This window comes from Triturus cristatus, chromosome 1_1, assembly GCF_964204655.1.
Source record: "Triturus cristatus chromosome 1_1, aTriCri1.1, whole genome shotgun sequence".
In the NCBI taxonomy this organism is placed as follows: domain Eukaryota; kingdom Metazoa; phylum Chordata; class Amphibia; order Caudata; family Salamandridae; genus Triturus; species Triturus cristatus.
Genome location: NC_140579.1, coordinates 40,288,481 through 40,311,975, shown reverse-complemented (window position 1 = coordinate 40,311,975; position 23,495 = coordinate 40,288,481). Strand labels below are relative to the sequence as shown.

Sequence of the window (23,495 nt, the reverse complement as noted above, 5' to 3'; positions counted from 1 at the left end):
AATGTGGTACAGACTGCAACACTTTCACAACAGAACACAGGACACAACTGGTGCCGCATGTGTGCACAAAATGGCCAATCACATCTGGCATAGCAGGAAAATGTGAGATGACAATGTACGAGTACAACCTCACATCCGTGATGTAGCACAAATTTCCACTGTCCCGCATTAAATAGGCATCTCCTCACAAACAGTCACAATTTGTCATGCAGTCTGTATGTAAACTTCGCCAATGCATCAACATACATGGGACACACTGTAAAACTGCATCTCCCCTTTACATTGCAGAGGGACAATCAACACCTCCTGCAGAGCAGACCCTACGGCACGTCAGTGATGATGGAGACGAGCCCCCGGACATCGACTTCGACTAACTCCAACGGTTCATGGAGAACCTCCGCAGCCCACCTCCAGTTGCAGGGCAGCACAGCACCATCGAGGTGAGCCCACCCCCTGCACAGACCACACAGCAGGAAGCACCCACCACCACGCCTGGCTCCCAGCACCTCAACGAAGAACACATGGTGTTCCAACGCTGTGTGTTAGACTGCCAGAAGGAGCTGGCTAAACGGGTAGGGTGGAATTCACCCTCATGGCTGCCAACCTGGGTGCCATACGTGGGTGTCTAAGTCCCATCAAGGACCACTCACACTCCCTAATGCACACCCACAGTCTGCCCCATGCCCTCCAACAATCCATGGCTGGCGTTGCTGGAGTCATGACTCTGAGACAACAACAACTGTCCAGTCTGAGTGGCTACAGCGATGTCATCTGTGATTTGGGAAACATGAGGAGGGTCATGGAGAACATGGACCAGATGCATGCGCAAAGAATGGCTACCATGGCTGCACACGAGCAAGCTGTAGATGGGATCTCCCATGCCCTGCAGATCCTCATCATGGGAGTGATGCCACAAGACATTGCGCAGAAGAATGCTGCTTCTACTTCTACATCCACATCTCCGACCCCTGATGTGTCAGTGTCACACAGTGCTGCAGACCAAACCACCACCACCCACATGTGAGGCACATGAAACGTCAGAGGACGACGATGAGGATGACTCTGCCTCAGTGGTAAGAATGAAGCAGTAGCATTCATCTCTGCCACATGGCATGTTACTGCTTGGTTCTGCCCTCAGCATCATGCCCTGAAATAACACCTTCCACTGTCCCCCGATACACCCTGCGACAATAACCTCAGACCTCGAAATGCACTGCCATATTTTGTGTGCCCAACAATGACATGGCAATCTGACTGCGGACTGGACACTTCCTCTTACGAGTAACCTGACAATCCCCAAAGGACTCTGGTTGTACCTCCATGGGGCAACATTGTAAAGTGTTGTTAGCATGGCCCAGTACTAAGACCGCTTCAACACTCCACTGAACGTGAACAATACATTCTAACACACACAGATGTGTCATGTCTACGATTAATCAAGTATGAAAGCATGGACGAATGTAGGGCCAATGATTCCCCCTTACGTCCATGTTGCTCATGATGTGTGACTTGAGTCACAGGGTGCATCCCTGCATCATGGTGGCACATGTTTGACCCCAAAAGAAGCCCTGTTGTCAATTGTTGGCCACAAATGACAGCCTCAATTTAATGATTTGGGACACATATGATACGCTGATGAGTGGGATTCCGTACTATCTTTGACACACAGAAATGCTTTTTCGGAAACGTGACACCTTAAACAGCCTCTCTGTACAGAGGTGACACACCCACCATCCATTTCCCATTTCAGAGATTGTCAGCACTACTGGTTGCACTTCCACTTGTCTGAGTGATGGGCCTGTACAGAGGAGTGGCATGCACTCGGGGAATGTGTATTGTAATGAATTTATTTGCACATGCTGTGCCTGTGGTCATTTTGTACTGTCCCATGATTGCTAAGGACTGTCACAATGTGACATCCTCATGTGAAGAAACTGTCCATGCATGCACGACGACACTGTGATGTTGTGCGTTGTCGGTGGGCGGCCATGTGTGTGTAGGCCTATGGTAAGGACAGGGCGGACACAGATGCAGAGTACATGGCTGGCTGAACTTACGATGCGGTTGAGGCTGGACCTTTGGCTTATGCTGTGATAATAGCGATACACACACAACAGTTGGCATGTATGATCTCGGACCCCGAGCGGGCTTGCGCTCCATCATTTACCCCTTCGTCCGAGCCCGCACTCCGGGGGCGTGCTACAATGCAACATTGTCCATTGCGGGACAGGTGGTGCCGATACTGCAACAGAGACACACGCATTAGTTACTTCCTTGGCAAGCCCAGAAATCAACCACTCCTAGAGCCCCAGGGGGATGATCCACACCCCTACGTTGGACTGTTGTATGCCAGCCCACTCTGCTTACGCTTACAGGGGGGTACGACACAGCTACATGTCCCAGGTCTACCCCACTGCCTGAGGTGACATGGTTGCGTCCGCTGTCCACAGCACAATGTAATGTGGTAGGGTCCGGGGCCCTTATGCATACATAATGTCCACACGGACACACTTAGATAGTTTGGGGAACTGGCTACGGGTACGTGCGCCCGGCCCCTTTTATTGCCAGGGTCACATGTCCAGTGATGCCTGTGCTGGATGGGTGTGGGGTGAGTGTAAGCCAGCCCTCAGGGAGTGGTTGGTTCTGGCAACAACTACAACAGTTGTCAGACAATCAGAAGTTCATAGTTCAAACAGCAAGGGTCCATGACTTGAGGTCCACAGAGTTAGTGGCCCCGGATGCACTGCGTTCGACACAGGCACACCGCCACGGGACGGTGTTTTGCTGTGCACTGAGGTAGGGCCACGAGTGCTGAGCGGGTCCTCATCGATGTCCAAGGTGAATGTCGCGGAGTGTTCCGAGGGACAGTGGAAGGTGTACTTCCAGGGTATGATTCAGAGGGCAGAACCCAGCTGACAAAGGCAATATGGAGTAAAAGAATGCTACAGACTCCTGTTTAGCACCAAGTCAGTACCAGCCACATGATGATGGAGACAACCCCCAGGCCATAGACTCAGATGCCACCAAAGTTCAACCAGAGAGTTTACATGATTTTCGGGGGAACAGAGTTAGTGGCACCAGAGCTGAAAGGGGATGCAGTCTGCGATGAGGCCTGTATAATGGTATAAACTCTGCCATGAATAAATCAAGACTCAGTTCCAAATGTGTGACCTACTTGACCGTAGTGTAGGCCGGATGCAGCGGTCAGCACGCCACAACGGCTGTTCAGCCAGCTCCTCCTGGAACTCTAACACATGACGTTGGAATGGCATGTAGCGATGATTTGTGGTTGACGGAGGTAGGAGCACCAGAGCTGAGCGTGTGTGCAGCCTGCGACGATGCCGTGTCCTGCTTGGTCCAGACTGGTTTGGATTAGTGTGAGGCCTGCTGGACCGCAGTGTAGGCTGGAGGCAGCGGTGGAGTACGTCAATGAGAAAGGAGTAATGGGGGCCTGTGTCGTGGAGGCCAGCAATGGTCTGAGGAGGCTGCCAAGGTCGCGGGCCTAGGGCGTGGAGCTTGCACTGGCACGTGGTGGGCCCTGTTTGCAACACGCCGGTGTCGGCAGGTGTGCTGTGAGGCCTGGGTGCGCAGGGGCGGGCAAGACGGGTCTGGGGATCAGAGACCTGGGGTGCAGCAGGCGCACAGGATCGCAGGCACCACGGCTCACGGCGTCACCCTCGTGGCGGGGTGAGAGGCGCCGTCCTGGCAGACACGTTGGCAATTCCAGAAGAGGACCATGCCCAGAGCAACATGCTTTTTATTCACACCCCTACGCTGCCCTGGCGTACTCCAGGCCTGCCCACTATGCTCACGCTTACAGTCGGGGGACGTAACACGCTACTCTCCCGCGATCTTCCCCACTGGCTGAGGTGACATGGTTGCGTCCACTGTCCAGTTCACTCCGAACACCAGCAGTGTATGTCGACATGGAAATGTCTGTGGTCTGCAAACTGTAGTCTGTTCAACACATCCACGTCACACTTGTCATTTTGTGCATTCACATTCATGGGTCACTTGCCTCCTTCGCACATGCCTGGTTCCCACCTCTACCCACATTCTGCTACTGTGTGACTGAGGTGCCATGCCATTGATGGCTTGTGTACATGGCTAGCCCAGGTTGCCACAGTAAGTTGTGTTGTCGTGTCTGGTATGTGGGCATGTTGGTTGTCATGTTGTATGTGATTTTGCAGTGTGTGCATTCCCACAGTTGTGAGTTGTATGTTGGTGGAGTTGAGGTGTGTGGTGTGTTAAGTTGTAACTTACCAATGCGCACTGCATTCACATAGGTGCCATCCTGAAAGCACTGGTTGATGATGGACTGTAGGAAGAGGAAGGAATCGTGCACACTGCCTGGGTAGTTGGCGATGACATTGGTGAAGAGTCCCCGGTGGCCCACTATTGCCTGCACATTGATGGAATGCGTGTGCTTCCTGTTGCGGTAATTGTGTGTAGTGGCGGCAGGGGGCACGAGGAGTACATGTGTACAGTCGATTGCCCTCAACACGTGCGGGAAGCCAGCTGTGGCATAGAAGCCTTGCTTGGTCTCCAGCTGTTCCTGCGCAGTGTGTGGTAAGTAAAGGTGCTGGGGTACCGAACTGATGATGGCATCCAAGACAGGTGTGAGGAACTTGGATAGGGCTGGCTGTGAGACTCCTCCGACTCTGGCAGTTGTTGGCTGGAAGGTCCCAGAGGCCAACAGGTGCAGCACGGCCAGCAGCAGCTTTGTCTGCGGAGGGATGTGGGTTGTCCGCTGTGTTGGTACCGTCAGCCTGTGGGCAATGAGTGTCAGGATGCGGAGGACGGTTGTCCTTTTAAGCCTATAGTGGGCAATGACATCCTCCGGTGTTAGGTCTGTGAGGCTGGTTTTCTGAAGGGCTGCTGTCTTTGTCTGCGCTGCCTCTGAGGTATTTTGGGGGGATGGTCAGGGGGGGCCTGGGGGTGGTGGCGGTGGGTGTTGTGGCCCTCTTGGGTGTCCGAGCTGCATGATCAGTAGCTCCATGGCATCCGTTGTTCTTCTGGTGGGGCTGTGGGCTGGGCGCCTGTTTCTGGTGCAGGTTCTCTTCCAACTTTACACCAGGTCGGAGCAGGTGTTAAATCCCTGCTGCTAACGTGCCTTATCGCATGTTTTGGGATCTTATCGCCGATCTGGTTGGTCGTTGTGAATATTGTGTAGTGGTGTTTTCGCGGCTTTTTGCACGGGAACGCCTACTCTGCATATCATTAGCATTAGTTGCCGGTATCATCCATGGCGATATTGTTTGCGGCAGCTATCGCAGGGAAACTGGTGTTATCGGCTGTTAGCGCCATCTTGAGAATGGTGCGATACATTTATCACCACTTTGGCTGTGATAAAGTGCCGCTAACTCAGCGATAAGGACTTGAGAATATCCCCCTAAATGAGCCTGACAGTGTGTTAAATTAGGTGGGCAGCACGGCTAAAGGCCGGTACTTGGCCAGTGTTTTTGTAAACTATCTCTCACATTTATCTGAAATGTAGCACCAAGCCATGATCTTTGGTCACGAAAATGTGAAATAAAGTGTGAAACTGGACCTGAGAGTGCTTTATTGTTAAGTAACAGGCAAACACCATCATTTTGCTCATGCACTACAAGAACAGAACTCTCCCAAATCTCATATTCTACATCCAAAAGCTATTTAAATCCAGGAAACTCATTAGAACACATCTCGCTCCCAAAACAAACAGAAACAAGAAAAGAATAGAAACCCTTTGGTGTGGTCACTCAGTGAGCCTAGTGGTTTACATCAACTCTGCCAAGAGTCTGACTGTGTTTCCTGTTTTGCTGCTTCAATCCTTTGCCCGTTCAGTGCTCCTTGTACTTAGCATGGCCTGCCCATTCTCGAGGTGTGACCATTCCCCAAAAGCAAAGCATGTGATTATCAGTGGAGTCCAAACAGGTCCCATCAATTCAAAATAGTTGCATATGTGACTAGCTTGGCACACAAGCATCAGATCTTCCGCACCCTCTTTTGCACCATGACGCTTGTGATACTGCTCATTATCCTGATCTTGTTTTTTATTCATTCCTTTCACAACTTTGTCCCTGTCCGCATTTACCACCTTTCCTCCACTTAACCACATTGGTGGCAATGTTGTGCCAGCTTCTCTACCTTATAAGGAAACATGTGGCGACCCTCCACTAAAGAATGTAAATTATTCTTTAGGCATGCTTTATTAAAAATAAATGCAGCCTTACACATTCACTGCTTTGCAGTCACATTCAAACATTCAGGAGGGAAGTGTGCATGCATGCACTATTTTATTTTATTTAAATCATTCACCAGACAAGCATTAGTCTTTAAATGCAGCCTCATGCATTTACTGATTCACAGTCATAACAACATGCTCCTTTAATATACATTTACATGGAGAAATCCCACTTCCGGTTTCACTCGTATGTATACCCATTTGCATTAAAGCTAGGTTAATTACAGGGTTATGACATCACTGGTTGCGATGTCATTTCCTGTGATAACATTATGATTTGTCTATGCTTACCAGCCACCCACTTACCTTTAGTAGTTTTGCCCTGGTGACACTTATGTATTATCATCACAAAGAATGTTAGCGCCTAAGCACGTACCACAATAAATGCAACGAGCTATATAGAATTAGATCCCTTGCTTTCTGGCTACCAGAAGCAGTTCAAGCATGGCTGATAGTTGAAGGAGTTAAGGGTTGCCTAGGAAAGGAAGACCTTTTATTAGCAAGCAGTCAGAAGAAGATAACAATTATAAATAAATTAAATGTGGCTGGGCCAAAGTACTGAGTAAGCCAGGTCATAGCTGGAGGTGATAAAGATTCTATGTAACACAGTTCATCCTTTGATGGTTTTACTAGCCTCATCTTAGTGTGGTAAATAAAATACCGGACTGAATTTCATACGGAATCTTAAAATAAAGTAAAATAACTCAAAATAACAAGAGGCAGAATCCGTGGTATAAGAGGTTTCTAAATGGGCTTTATTCCATTCAAAATGGCCGACTCGAGTCGCGGCCTTCAGGTTCCGTCACCACGAGGGTTCAGGAAGTGAAGTACAATAATTTATTGACAGACATGTATTTTTATAATAAGTACATTACAATGAAACGAATGTAGAAGGCGTAACATTTGATAAGGAAAATGACAAAACAGGTACGTAATCGAAACTAGGCGTAATAAGGAATAAAAGAAACATGATTGGTTAGGATTATCGGACATAGGTGGATCTATAAGATAATACTTTGGCATAGATGCGCGCGCAGCAGCATGACGTGTAATTGACGTGCAACTAGGGGGTGAAGGGGACTTGACATTTAGCTCTGCATGTGGAGACGAGAAGTCTGGGGGGTCAAGTCAACCTAATCCCAAATCATATCTAACATCCTATGTTTAAAGAACTATGTTATCCACAAGGAAGGACTCTCGGACAAGATCTATTCTATACTAACTGTGTGTGCGTGTACAAGCGTCTAAGTGTCTATATGAGATGCGAGGGGCAGAAAACTTTCCATGGCAACAGGGCTATGAATCACTTGCAGGAGGACGGAAAGGCTGAGTCCTTTGCTTGTGAGCTAAAGGAAATGTTTACCTAAATCACTAGACAGGAATGCATCGGCTGAAGAGCAAAATAGATAATTCGAAGGTGAAATACAGCTTCTTGGCAGGCATGCGAAAACTGGCCGAGGCAGGCACTGTTAGCTGCACAGGGAGTAGGACAAAGTTCATGGATACAGATGCGAGCTCAAGCTGAAGCTGTCAGAGACAGAGAGCAGGGAAAGGCTTTGAGGACAGAATCGGGCCTACTTGCCTGAACTGTAAAAATGGAGTAACTTAGCCATATAAAGTCGGTGGCCTTTTATACTTAGGAATCGAATATCCAGCCCATTGATGGCGGATCTGACAGAGAACATGTTGACGGTAGAGACACATATGTTTGCGTCTTAGAAACTGGAACTGGAGGGAACATACATGTACTTGTAACATGCATATAGAACCGTTGGGGTCCAAGATAGGGGACATAACTGATCAGGAAAATCCACATTTCCACATTCCCTCCTTGTCCCCTTCTTGCCCTTCAAGAGATATCAATCTTCATCATTCCATCGATTTGCTCATGGAGCATCATTTCTTCTTCCTTCTTCTTCCGGCATTCTGAACGAGACCTGTGATATGGAATGCATGATGTGGCACACAGACCACAAATCGCTGGTCCACATTGCAGGCATAAACAACAACTGAAAAGCATAAGAAGGCCAATACCTAGGAAGGATAAAACTCTCCATCCCCAGGCTGATATCACACTCCAAAACCACCCGGACCACGTCCAAGTGCCTGGATTCTCGTGTATCTGGCTTACAATCTTATGAAGGCGTGTTATAGCTTTATATACAGATGGCGAATTTTCTGGTATGAATATGCAGCAGCTGGATCCGATGACCCTGCAAGCTCCGCCCCTATCGGCCAGGATGACGTCAAGGACAAGACGATTCTGGAGAACAACAATTCTCATCACTGATTGTTCCTCTGTCAGATTGCCTAGGGCGGCTATAGTCTCGTTTACTACCGCTTCAAGAGTCTTGGTGAGTCTGCGTATCAGCTTACTATTTGATATTGTACCTATATAGGGAAAGATACCTTTATTGAAATCTACATACTTGTCCCATGCCGTCTCAGTATAATCGACAACTGGGAGATCTCTCCGCTCTCTTTTGTGTACTAAATGAACATGTCGATAATAATCAGGAGGAGCTAGAAAAACAGGTGGCAAAAGGAATGCGATGTAACAGGTACCATCCCAATCTAGAGGCAGAAGCATATATGCCGTCTGACCACATATAAAGTAAGAATGGCGAGAAGCTCTAAATGAAGATTTCCCTTGATCACTATATTCTACTGTAGTAACGCATTGGCTATGGCCCATATGTATGGAACCAACTTTTCTTACACATAATTCACCCTTTACTGGAAATACTGACATAGTGGGCAGAATTAGTTCAACTTCGGATTTGACATTCAAAATCATAAGATTAGGCGTAAAATTACCTAATTTATACACTTCATTTTCTAAATCAGTTCCTGTTCTACTGGGGTGACCCTCCTTATTAGGGTGACAGACTTTGAATAAAACTAGATTCAGATTTCCCCATATCCAATGTTGTTGATAAACTGCTGTGTCTGGGTCTATGGAATTTAATAAACTAAACCATGCTCCACAGGAGCCATTGTGTGTGAACGGATGTGGAAAGAAAGGCAGAACTCCTTTGTTATTCTGATAGGGAGGGAGTCGGCCACACACCCAACAATTGGTGGCATTACTAGTCTGATGGGAATGATGTAACATACTAATGAATGTGTTATTGCGCAGCGCAAGTCTATAGGACAACTCATGTGGGGGTAGGTCACTAAAAGAATGTTCATCAGTTATATTGAAAACACGTTTAGAAACAGGATAATACATATGCAACAATATACTTGCAGTAACTATTAAAAGACTCAAGGAAAACAAAATTAATAAAGTCACAATACAATGGTTACGCAGTAATTTACAATAAGCATGTCGTTTCATTATGATCCTGGACTCTACATCATTCAGACCTAAGGGATACATGTCGGGACAGATTCAACCGCTTCACCTTGGAGAGGACTTAAACAATCAAATCGTCCGACAGTTTAGATCTGGACCTGAGTTTCTGTTTATAGAGTTCGGTGCTACTGGCCTCAGCCAAAGGTAGCTTTGAGTCAATGGGGAAAGACACACGGGGAGTACTGTTTGTGTCAGGAGGAAGTCCATGAAATTTTTTGATATGGCTGGAGTGCACCCAGCCCTTCTTCCCTTCGATCTTCACAGCTGTTCTGGTCGTCAGCAGGACCAACTTGGGAAGTTTCCACCTGGGCTCCAATTGGGTTTTCCGATCAAAATTTCTGACGAGGACATAATCACCGGGAATCACATCATGAGGTTTCACCTCGGTGTTGTCGGGAAAGGCTGCGATTACCTGTGAACGACAAGATTGTAGTGCAGACATCAAGGAAGCCAGGTAATCTGTCAGCATATTACAGTCAACATCAGTTATTTTACGGGGTATAGGCGTCCCCCACATATTCGGTGGTCTACCAAAGATCACTTCATACGGGGATAGCCCTGCTCGAGAGTGTGCTACCATTCTCATGTAGAATAGTGCAACTGGTAAGGCTACCATCCAATCAACACCTTTCTCCTTACATATTTTAGACAATCTGATTTTCAAAGTTTGATTATGTCGTTCCACGAGACCTGCTGCCTCGGGGTGTCTGACACAGTGGAATTTCCACTGATATCCCAACAAGAGTGAGACATGTTTCATTAATTCGGATGAGAAAGGCTGACCGTTATCTGAATATACAACACGTGGTAAACCGTACCGTGGGAAGAATTCTCGAACTAGCTGCTTGGCAGTAGTCAGGGCAGTGTAATCTGATACGGGATACGCCTCTGTCCAACGGGAGAGAGCGCAGACAACTACGAGGACATATTTGAATCCTCGACAACGTTCCATCTGAATATAATCCATCTGGAGGACTTCAAAAGGATGGTCAGGAGGCTGAAATCCACCCTGCTCTACGGGAACACTCTTTCCTGGATTAAACTGACAACATATCATACAGGTACGAACTTTTTGTTTAGCTGCTGCTCGTAAATGTTTATTGAACCAAATGTGCTGAATGCTGTCTAGCATAGCCTTCTCTCCTAAATGTGCTGGACTGTGAACTGTAGCTATAATGGCTTGAACCATGGAATCAGGGAGAAACCATACAGATTTCTCCTTCGTCATCCATCCTTGATCTGTCTGGATCCCTCCTAGTTCAGTCCACTTCTTTATTTCTTCTGCTGTGGCATGTGTCTGTATGTCAATTACGTCAAGTGCGGGATCCTTAATTGTCATACACTGTGTTGGTGTCTGAACTATTGGCTTTGTCATGTCTAATGTGCGATTCTGAGCAGTCTGTTTAGCTGTTCTGTCAGCTAAATCATTGCCTTGAGAAATGGTATCAGTAACCTTCGTGTGTGCTTTACATTTCATAATCGATATAGCAGTGGGTAAATGTATTGCGTCTAACAAGGCATGAATGAGGGGTCCGTGCTGAATGTGGGCACCATGGGACGTTAAATAACCTCTCTCTCGCCATAGCACGCCGAAGTCGTGTACAACTCCGAATGCATAACGTGAGTCAGTGTATACATTAACTTTCTTATTTGTGGCTTGAATACAGGCTTGCGTTAGAGCAATAAGTTCTGCTGCTTGGGCTGACAGAGTATCTATACAATGTGTCTCAATAATTTCAGTGTCTGTTGTGACTGCATACGCGGCCACTAAATCTCCTGTACTTGTTCTCATGCACGATCCGTCTACATACAACGTCAGGTCTGGATCTAACAATGGAACGTCTGTCAAGTCTTGTCTAGGTTTCGTCTTTATTTCAATGATTTCAACACAATCATGAGCTAGTGGGTCTGTTCCAATTACAGGTAATAGTGTAGCAGGATTCAATGTATTACACCGTCGGATCTCTATGTGTGGTTGAAACAATGTCAGTTCATAACCGGTAAGTCTTGCTATGGTCAAGTGTTGTGTTTGTGTTCGGTTCACAAGAATCTCTACTGCATGTGGTACTTGTACTGTCAATGGGTGTCCTAATACTATGGCATCGCTTTGTCTGATTGCTAAAGCTGTCGCTGCCACTGACTTCAGGCATGCAGGCAAAGCCTGAGCTACGGGATCTAATGTACTGGAAAAATAGGCACATGGCTTGCGTGATCCTGCTTGATCCTGAGTGAGTACTGACAAGGCAGTACCTTCGCGTTCTGTAACAAAGAGTGTAAAATGTTTGCTATAACATGGTGTTGCTAAAACAGGTGCTTGACATAAAGCTTCCTTTAGGCTTTCAAAAGCTTGTGTATGTTCCTGAGTCCAAGGGAGAACAGTCGATGTGGCTGCCTCCTGTGTGGTTAACTGAATGAGTGGTTTTGCTAGAAATGCGTACTGAGGGATCCACTGCCTACAATATGAAGTGAGGCCTATGAAAGCTCGCACCTCCTTCTGTGTCTGGGGTATTGACATATTAGCAATTAACTGGATGCGATCTGGTGTAAGCTGCCTTCCCTCCTTGGACAGCGAGTGACCAAGATAAATAACTCGCTGAACACAGAATTGCAGCTTAGAAGGGGACACCTTGTGCCCCTTGTCGGCTAGGAAATGTAAAACTGTCAGAGAAGCTTTTTCACATTCTGGCTCGCTTCTCGCGGTGATCAGCAGATCATCGACATATTGAAGCAGTGCTGTATTGACTGGCATGTGGATACTGTCAAGTTCTCGTTTCAGTGCTTGGCTGTAGATGCTGGGGCTTTCTGTGAATCCTTGGGGAGCGCGTGAGAATTTAAAGCTGCGTCCATTTAAACTGAATCCGAACAAGTATTGGCTTTCCGGATCTATTGGGACGCTGAAAAAGGCATTCTTGAGATCAATTACAGTAAAGAATGTTGCTTCGGAATCAATTGCTGTCAACAATGATGATATATCAGGGACCACAGGGAATTGTGGTACAATACACTTGTTTAGTTCACGCAAATCAATAACCAATCGGTACACTGGTGGGGTAGTAGGATCAGTTCGTTTAAGAATCGGAATTATCGGTGAATTACATACATTGGAGTCTGTTTCTACAACTACTCCCTGGGCAATTAGCTCATCAATGATTTTCAGCAAAGCCACTACAGCATCATGCGGTAACTTGTATTGTCGCATTCGTGGTAGTACCACTCCTGCTTTCAATGTAACTCGATAGGGTGTAATGTTCATGCAGCCAACATCCGTAGGGCCTTGTGCCCATAGATGTACTGGTAAAGTCTGTAGTCGGGGATCCATGTCTCTAGACACATAGTGACCTTTAAAATCACGCAAAAACAACCTTACTCCTTCCGGAGAACAACATATTATGGCTCCTAGTGCTTTCAGAGTTTTAATTCCTAACAGATTTTCTGGGCATGATTTAGTAAGCAATAAATCTGTAGTTCGTGTCAAAGGTCCTATCGTAAGTGGTAGAGGCTGTGATACTTCATTAACAATAGGTTTTCCCGAAAAACCAAGGGAAACATTTTGAGAGCCTGAGAGGGGTGCCCCTGGAACCTCACTTCGTTTTATAGTTGTTCGACTTGCCCCTGTATCGAGTAAGAATTTTCTATCTTGACCTAATAATTCACTATGTACATAAGGTCCTTCTTGATCTACCGGAATCTCGATAAGCGGTAAGTCAACTTCCCTCTCTAGGCTGGTTCATGCGTAACGCTGATACTCAGGGTATTCATACTGTGCAGTCTGATACATTTGTCGTGTTGTAGTTTGTGTGGCAGTAGCGGGCAACGGTGGTGCAGCTGGCACAAACTGTATGGGTTGCTGTGAGGCTGGCATGGACTGTTGCTGAACTGGCATGGACTGTCCATGCTGCATAGCTCCTTGTTCATTCTGATCTTGTCTAACTAATCGTGGTCTCTCTTTTGCAATACCTGTAGCTATATTACGTTTCAGGACTGGACAATCGTGTACATAATGGCCTAGTTGTTTACAGTAATTGCAGGTTCCTTTTACAGGAACTGCAGAATCACCAGAATGTGTCACACCCTTTTTGTGACCATCTGCTGGTACTGTCTGAGAAACTAGCATTTTCATTTTTGTATCCTTCATGCGTCTATGCTCGTGTTCTTGTTCATCCCTAATTCTATTGTGATGATACTGTAACATTTGTAGCATTTGCGACGGAGTGTTACTTTGCCAGGTACTCTCGAATTTCAATATTCTATTCTTCACTGGGGGCAATGCATTTTCCACTAATTTTGTCACAAATAGATGTGGATATGAGTCACTACTTGCTTTTATACCACTATTTATACCAAAACATTTTTCAAATCGAGCATAATAATCGCTTGTGTCTTCATCTTGTTTTTGTTTGCAGGCTGTGATTGCACCCCAATCTTCCTTTTTTGTAGTTAATAAACGTGGCAGTACCTGTACTAATAAACCTGGTAACAGTTTAACTTTATCCCCGAGCCCTGAACCTGCAGTTCGGCCCCTTTCTTCCTCTGCTAATGCTGTCCAGTCTATCTTTTGGTCTCCCACTTCCCACTCTTTTTCTTTCAGTTTTTCATAAATGCCAGCAGGCAAAAGCACCTTCAATATCGTCATAATATCAGGAAAGGTGTACTCTCCCATCAGTAACATGTCTTTAATTTCTCGGTGGAAACCCGCTGGGTCCTTGTCGTGACTAGGTACTACTTTCTTCATTTCTAATAATTCCATTTTTGATATGGGTGTGTAAACAAATACACGGTGAAACTCATTGTCTTCGCCTTTTATTGGGTGCACTTCTCGTAAAGGATTTTGTCTATCCATATAGTACGGTGCTCTTTCTCTGCGGGGCAGGGAGAGAGAATCTGGATTTACAAAAAGGACATACTGTTTACGTGACACTAATATCTCTTTAATTAGCTTGTTACTAGAACCTCTCCATCTGTTCGTGAGTAGTTCTGTTAATATATCAGGTAAAGGACCAGGGTCAGCATGTTGGCTCTTGTATAATATAAGGAGTTGCTGAATCATATAGATTCCAGCTAAACGTTGTTCATCTGTACTAAGATTAAAAAACGTGTGTGCTACGGTCTCATCACCGTATTTTTCAGGACTGTCAATCCAGTGAACGGCTGATCTGGCTAATTCTTGCTCATCTATGGAATCGAGGAGGTGATAACCCCTTCGTTCTCGTAGTATTTTATCTGCGGCTTGAAACGAATGTTCAGGAGATTTCAGATTTATTACAGGCGTCGGATACGTTCTGCTATTATTTGGGTATACAGAGTGTATTGGATCAGAAAAACATCTAGTATTTTCACAGGATCTTCCCCTGCCTACATAGGCTATGGTCTCTGATTGTTTTGCGGAATTCCCTGATTCGGACACTTCATCTTGCTCGAACTCGTCTGTTCCCAATCTTTCTTCATGAATACGCTCTATTTCTTTACGGATTTTTCGGCACATGGCTATTATACAATTTTGCTTATCGTGTCTCCCTTCTGATATATTCTGACTCCATCTTGTAAGAGTAAGCATTACATTCGGGTCTACCCCCGGACGATCTTGATTTCTGATCACACAGTTTATGAGGAAACGTAACAGTTCCCCCTGTATCTCTACTTTCTGGAATTCCATAGCTCTGTTAATACATCCTGGATCTCGTCCTGTTTGAACAAAATGATATATGTTATCCAGATGCGTAGTCATTCCTGGTAACCTTGCTAAATACTCTGCGGCTCGTCTGATACGTAATGATGCCAGGACCATTTCGTCCTCTTTACCAACCACTGGGTCATATCTACAATTTACAAGGAGTTCCTTAAGCGTACGTTCATTTACGAATTTTGGTGTACGTGAATGTGTTGACTCTTGAAAGACAAGTTTATTTATTCTAGGTGGTGTAAAAGTACTGCTAGCACCTCCCGTGGCCCCATCTGGGGCGTCGGGTGTGAAAGGGTTCGTCGAACGTGACACCGCAACTATGGGTGTCGATACCTCTGTAGAGTCGACTGCGGAGACAGATGCGGAAACGGATGTGCTTGCCGACGCTTGTGTCGGAACTTGCTGTTGCACGGGGACAGATACCTGATCCTGACGTTGAACCCCTCTGCCAGATGGTCTATGTGGTGCGGCGTTAGCATACTCGGGAGCTGCGTCATCTAGATATGAGGAAAGAAAAACATCTTCTGCGGTTCTGGGAAGCCCCTTTGGATGTACCTTAATTGGAAATAATGGGGGTGGCAAGTCTTTTGGTATCTCTGGAGCAGCCTTAGGTAATCCTTCGGCTAGTAGGGGATACATACCATTCATAAGAGCATTTCTTTGTCTATTTACTTGTTCTGATTTCACTCGGATACCTTCCTCAATTAATAGATTTTCTTGAACTTTATTTGAACTTTCTTTACTCCTCTCTTCTTGTCTACGTGCTTTTTCTGTTCGTCTATGAGATTCTTTACGCCATAACTCGACAGCGTCTTTCTGTGACTGTCTGACCTTTCTTTTCCATAACTCTTCCTCCACTTTCATGATGCACTCTGCATCCCAGGTTCCCGCTGCGGGCCACCTTTGACTTTCCGGTAATCCCTTGGTATAATCTACCCATAGATCAAGAAACAATATGGCATCTAAGCCATGCTTATGGTACATGAAATGTCCTGGAGTGTCTCTAGGAGGAATAGGAACTGCTTCTTCAAGCACCCCTTTTCTGGTAGTAATCTGTCTTAACTCCGAGAAGAGCGGCATATTGACAACTGACCTGATACTTACTCTTGAACTTACTTAATACGAGAAACACAATAATGAACAGTGAACAATGAACAGTCATTCATACCACAATATGCAAGACATTTTCTGAATACTTTAAACATTGAACATTAAACATTTAATAATGGTCGACAATGATGACAGTCTGCCTAACTAATCACCACGCTGAATTCTTGACAATAACTGAATACTTCGGAATACTTGATATACTGCTAAACAGTACATATACACTGCTAAACAGTGCAGACCGGATTTGTGTACCCAAATCCGTTTTGACCGGCACAACCTATGTGCGCGTCAACACGCCTCCCCGGCGATGGTACTCACCGAGTAGCTCCTTGAAACGGAAGGCCTCAGAGAATGGACAGGACTCGATAACTGCGGACAGCGGACCCTCTGGACATCGGGATTTCGGAAAACCTGGTGGGCCTCTGTATACCTCGGATCTTGCTCTCTCAGCTAGGCTCTGGTCGGGATACTTCGCACTTCTCACCGCCTCGTCTGGGTTGATCGCAGCCTCAGTCGCCCCCGCTTGACCGGAGGGAGCTTACAGGAAATCCTGCTGGTACGCGTTTATGGTCCGTCCAGCTGTGGCAGGAGACCGGGCCTGCAACGCACCGCCGGCGCGTGAGATGAGAAAGTGTCCCTGTTCGGGCGCCATTATGTGGTAAATAAAATACCGGACTGAATTTCATACGGAATCTTAAAATAAAGTAAAATAACTCAAAATAACAAGAGGCAGAATCCGTGGTATAAGAGGTTTCTAAATGGGCTTTATTCCATTCAAAATGGCCGACTCGAGTCGCGGCCTTCAGGTTCCGTCACCACGAGGGTTCAGGAAGTGAAGTACAATAATTTATTGACAGACATGTATTTTTATAATAAGTACATTACAATGAAACGAATGTAGAAGGCGTAACATTTGATAAGGAAAATGACAAAACAGGTACGTAATCGAAACTAGGCGTAATAAGGAATAAAAGAAACATGATTGGTTAGGATTATCGGACATAGGTGGATCTATAAGATAATACTTTGGCATAGATGCGCGCGCAGCAGCATGACGTGTAATTGACGTGCAACTAGGGGGTGAAGGGGACTTGACATTTAGCTCTGCATGTGGAGACGAGAAGTCTGGGGGGTCAAGTCAACCTAATCCCAAATCATATCTAACATCCTATGTTTAAAGAACTATGTTATCCACAAGGAAGGACTCTCGGACAAGATCTATTCTATACTAACTGTGTGTGCGTGTACAAGCGTCTAAGTGTCTATATGAGATGCGAGGGGCAGAAAACTTTCCATGGCAACAGGGCTATGAATCACTTGCAGGAGGACGGAAAGGCTGAGTCCTTTGCTTGTGAGCTAAAGGAAATGTTTACCTAAATCACTAGACAGGAATGCATCGGCTGAAGAGCAAAATAGATAATTCGAAGGTGAAATACAGCTTCTTGGCAGGCATGCGAAAACTGGCCGAGGCAGGCACTGTTAGCTGCACAGGGAGTAGGACAAAGTTCATGGATACAGATGCGAGCTCAAGCTGAAGCTGTCAGAGACAGAGAGCAGGGAAAGGCTTTGAGGACAGAATCGGGCCTACTTGCCTGAACTGTAAAAATGGAGTAACTTAGCCATATAAAGTCGGTGGCCTTTTATACTTAGGAATCGAATATCCAGCCCATTGATGGCGGATCTGACAGAGAACATGTTGACGGTAGACACACATATGTTTGCGTCTTAGAAACTGGAACTGGAGGGAACATACATGTACTTGTAACATGCATATAGAACCGTTGGGGTCCAAGATAGGGGACATAACTGATCAGGAAAATCCACATTTCCACATTAGCCATAAATGTATAATCAATGGAGGGGAGAGAAGCAAGGAATAACAGCCTCTCACTCAGCGTCCCAAAGTATGCATCGAATATCAAAAGGAGGGGGCCTGACAGTATTGTACAAGGGTCTCGACATTTTTTAAAGAGACCTAGTGCTGTCTGGCCCCACTCCTTTTGATGTTAAACTTACTGCTAGATATGAAGCAGCTGTATAATACAAATAGGCGAATGTCAATGCGGAGCCACCTCTGTTTTGCATGCAGAATTTCTTAGCCACTACACCTTGTGTGTATCTACCTCCTGTCTCTTGCCCCTACCAGGATGACAATTCCAAATATAATGTCAATCACCGATCACCCCACATAGCATGCCGAAATGTATCCAAATATATATTAAAACATGACTGTCAGAAGTTCACATGGTAGAAATACTGTGTCCATTACAGATGTCCTGCATGTGTCGACTCTGGCCAAGCCCAGGACTTTAAATCCAGACCCATCCAGACAGTGATGCAGTTTTGGTGCTTTCAAAAGAGATACTAACAGCTCTGCGTTGTCCTCAGGGAAATAGTTCTGCCAGTGCATATCAAATGAATTATACTGGTTACTCTATGGAACTCTGGGCAGTCACTCTAATAGGAGCAGTGGAGCCGGAACATCCCTTGGTAGGTCAGTTGTATCAAAGGCCTTTGGCAGGGCACTTGTCTGCAGTTTGATGACTGGCCAAGATGATCATTTTCCTGTGGCTCTGTGGTCGGAGCAACTTCGGATGGCAGCTGCAATGTTTGTTACTTAAGGTGTATAACTCATCTTAAACTCTAGCTAGGTGTACATAAAATGCCACAGGTCATAATAACAATGTAGCCCAGTGTTACTACCACCATGATTGAGACCTGCGTCAGGCATCGCGCTCTCTTCCAAAGATTCTGCCATTGGAAAGCCTTTGTGGCTGAACTGTCATGTTTTCTTAAGTTAGTTTATTTGATAGATTGCTTGAAGTCTTGGCACTATGCACGGGTGACAATAAATAAGCTGCAAAGCCATTTGGAAATATGAGATATGAGGGAGACAGCCCTACCGATTAAAAAGATAAGATTTCAAACATTTTCTGAAGGCCAACTATTGTGATTCGGCCCTTCGAGGGCAAAGTGCAGAGTTCTGGTCTCCAGCAGCTGTAATAGAGATAGGCTGGTCTCTCCAGGTCATCATTGGACTGGTCGCAGGGCCCAGAAACAGGAAATGGGCTAGAGAAGAACAAGGCTGCTTTGGCGCACGCCCTGCAGCTAGGACTTCCAGGGTGCTTTATACACAATTATTATAGCACTGATCTGGCTCCTACGGTGAACAAGCAGCCACTGCAGGCATCTGAGCACACAAGAGATGTCCTCCTCCCTAAAAAAGCCCTGAGGCCTGAGCATCATGAAGCCGATTAACAACTTTTACAGTAGAAGTCAGGTAGATGGTACCAGAGTCTTGGGTACAGTAGTGTATTAATCAAGGGGACATGTCGTGCAGTGCGTCTCATCATGTCTCAGCATTCATTGCGATCATCTGGCTATCTGAGGAAATGAAGGATAAGGTTAGACAGAAGAGATACATTGTTACACTAGTCCTGTCTACTCCTTGAGTCATTGACTGCTCCCCCCTCCCCCGCAGAGGAGATACATTGATTGTTACACTAGTCCTGCCTACTCCTTGAGTCATTGACTGCTCCCCCCCTCCCCAGACAGAGGAGATACATTGATTGTTACACTAGTCCTGTCTTCTCCTTGAGTCATTGACTGCTCCCCCCAGAGGAGATACATTGATTGTTACACTAGTCCTGTCTACTCCTTGCGTCATTGACTGCTCCCCCCTCCCCAGACAGAGGAGATACATTGTTACACTAGTCCTGTCTACTCCTTCAGTCATTGACTGCTCCCCCCTCCCCCGCAGAGGAGATACATTGTTACACTAGTCCTGTCTACTCCTTGAGTCATTGACTGCTCCCCCCTCCCCAGACAGAGGAGATACATTGTTACACTAGTCCTGTCTACTCTTTGAGTCCTTGACTGCTCCCCCCTCCCCAGACAGAGGAGATACATTGTTACACTAGTCCTGTCTACTCCTTGAGTCATTGACTGCTCCCCCCCTCCCCCGCAGAGGAGATACATTGATTGTTACACTAGTCCTGTCTACTCCTTGAGTCATTGACTGCTCCCCCCCTGCCCCGCAGAGGAGATACATTGATTGTTACACTAGTCCTGTCTACTCCTTGAGTCATTGACTGCTCCCCCCCTGCCCCGCAGAGGAGATACATTGATTGTTACACTAGTCCTGTCTACTCCTTGAGTCATTGACTGCTCCCCCCCTGCCCCGCAGAGGAGATACATTGATTGTTACACTAGTCCTGTCTACTCCTTGAGTCATTGACTGCTCCCCCCCTGCCCCGCAGAGGAGATACATTGTTACACTAGTCCTGTCTACTCCTTGAGTCATTGACTGCTCTCCCCTCCCCAGACAGAGGAGATACATTGTTACACTAGTCCTGTCTACTCCTTGAGTCATTGACTGCTCCCCCCTCCCCAGACAGAGGAGATACATTGTTACACTAGTCCTGTCTACTCCTTGAGTCATTGACTGCTCCCCCCTCCCCCGCAGAGGAGATACATTGTTACACTAGTCCTGTCTACTCCTTGAGTCATTGACTGCTCCCCCCTCCCCCACAGAGGAGATACATTCTTACACTAGTCCTGTCTACTTCTTGAGTCATTGACTGCTCCCCCCTCCCCAGACAGAGGAGATACATTGTTACACTAGTCCTGTCTACTCCTTGAGTCATTCACTGCTCCCCCCTCCCCCGCAGAGGAGATACATTGATTGTTACACTAGTCCTGTCTACTCTTTGGATCATTGACTGCTCCCCCCCTCCCCAGACAGAGGAGATACATTGTTACACTAGTCCTGTTTACTCCTTGAGTCATTGTCTGTTCCCCCCTCCCCCGCAGAGGAGATACATTGATTGTTACACTAGTAATGTCTACTCCTTGAGTCATTGACTGCTCCCCCCCTCCCCCGCAGAGGAGATACATTGTTACACTAGTCCTGTCTACTCCTTGAGTCATTGACTGCTCCCCCCTCCCCCGCAGAGGAGATACATTGTTACACTAGTCCTGTCTCCTCCTTGAGTCATTGACTGCTCCCCCCCTCCCCCGCAGAGGAGATACATTGTTACACTAGTCCTGTCTACTCCTTGAGTCATTGACTGCTCCCCCCCTCCCCCGCAGAGATACATTGTTACACTAGTCCTGTCTACTCCTTGAGTCATTGACTGCTCCCCCCCTCCCCAGACAGAGGAGATACATTGTTACACTAGTCCTGTCTACTCCTTGAGTCATTGACTGCTCCCCCCTCCCCAGACAGAGGAGATACATTCTTACACTAGTCCTGTCTACTCCTTGAGTCATTGACTGCTCCCCCCTCCCCAGACAGAGGAGATACATTGTTACACTAGTCCTGTCTACTCTTTGAGTCATTGGCTGCTCCCCCCTCCCCCGCAGAGGAGATACATTGATTGTTACACTAGTCCTGTCTACTCCTTGAGTCATTGACTGCTCCCCCTCTCCCCCGCAGAGGAGATACATTGATTGTTACACTAGTCCTGTCTACTCCTTGAGTCATTGACTGCTCCCCCCCTCCCCCGCAGAGGAGATACATTGATTGTTACACTAGTCCTGTCTACTCCTTGAGTCATTGACTGCTCCCCCCCTCCCCCGCAGAGGAGATACATTGATTGTTACACTAGTCCTGTCTACTCCTTGAGTCATTGACTGCTCCCCCCCTCCCCCGCAGAGGAGATACATTGATTGTTACACTAGTCCTGTCTACTCCTTGAGTCATTGACTGCTCCCCCCCTCCCCCGCAGAGGAGATACATTGATTGTTACACTAGTCCTGTCTACTCCTTGAGTCATTGACTGCTCCCCCCCTCCCCTGCAGAGGAGATACATTGATTGTTACACTAGTCCTGTCTACTCCTTGAGTCATTGACTGCTCCCCCCCCTCCGCCGCAGAGGAGATACATTGTTACACTAGTCCTGTCTACTCCTTGAGTCATTGACTGCTCCCCCCTCCCCCGCAGAGGAGATACATTGTTAAACTAGTCCTGTCTACTCTTTGAGTCATTGGCTGCCCTCCCCAGAGAGTGGACCGGCGTACGGCAGTACGGCGTAGGGGTGTGGTCGTGTGGTCATTCGACACGTGGCTCTGGGCGTGGTTACGTTTAGATTTGACCAAGAGGTAACTGATGCGTGTGTCTCTGGTGTGGTGTCTGCGCCACACATCACGCAATGTGCAATGTTGCTATGCAGCATGCCCACGGAGTGCGGCCAAGGCCGAGGGGTACATGAGGGTGAGCAAGCCCGCCCGGGGTCCGGGATCAGACATGTCAACTGTTGTGTGTGTCGCTATCTCCGCAGCATAAGCCAAAGGTCCACCCTCAACCGCAGGGCGAGTTCAGCCAGGCATGAACTCTACATCTGTGTCCACCCTGTCCTTACCATAGGCCTACACACACACGTGGACGCACACCTTCAGCGCACAACATCACTGTGTCATTGTCAGGCTTGTGAACATGCGCTGACGGGCATGACAATGGTGTGCCGTAGGTGTGCAAGTGATGCAACCGCGCTGCGCACACTAGTGAATAGGCTTGGGGGGAGGGAGGAGCAGCAGTGAGGCCACGTAATACACATTGATGCCACTCATTTGCAACAAGCAGTACATATCATACAGAAATCACATAGTCACATATATCACACACCAATGAACCAGTGAGCCTGGCAACACATCATGCATAACCAACTATTGACTCATGTCTTTGCACCGTTACAGGTGACCAAGGATATGCACTCTGCGCTTGGATGATGACACCCCTCAGAGCCCCGAACTCACAGCCCCAGAGGCGGTACAATGCTGCCCCCAAACGCACCAGGGGCATCGTGGAACGCACATTTGGCATATGGACGTCACAGGTAGAAGGCTCCTGTACAGCCCAGACATCGTGTGCAAGATGATCGTTGCATGTTGTGTGTTGCACAACATATGTGTATGCACCAAGGCACCGTGGATACCAGTCCCAGAGGCATCGGACGATGATGATGAAGATGAGGCAGGTGGACCACACCCCACTGCAGCTGCAGCAGGAATAGCCCGCAGTGACACCATCATTGCAAATTTCTTCAGATGAGCACGTCACATTGTGACAGTCCTTGGCAATCATGGGACAGTACAGTGTAACCACAGGCACATCATGTGCA

The 23,495-nt window shown here is 46.9% G+C and overlaps 1 protein-coding gene across 1 annotated transcript in view; it reads right to left on the bottom strand.

Moving 5' to 3' along the window:
* Nucleotides 1-23,495, bottom strand: part of LOC146869297 (epidermal growth factor-like protein 8) — a 96,159-nt gene that overhangs the window by 49,255 nt on the left and 23,409 nt on the right. The window lies entirely within an intron of this gene.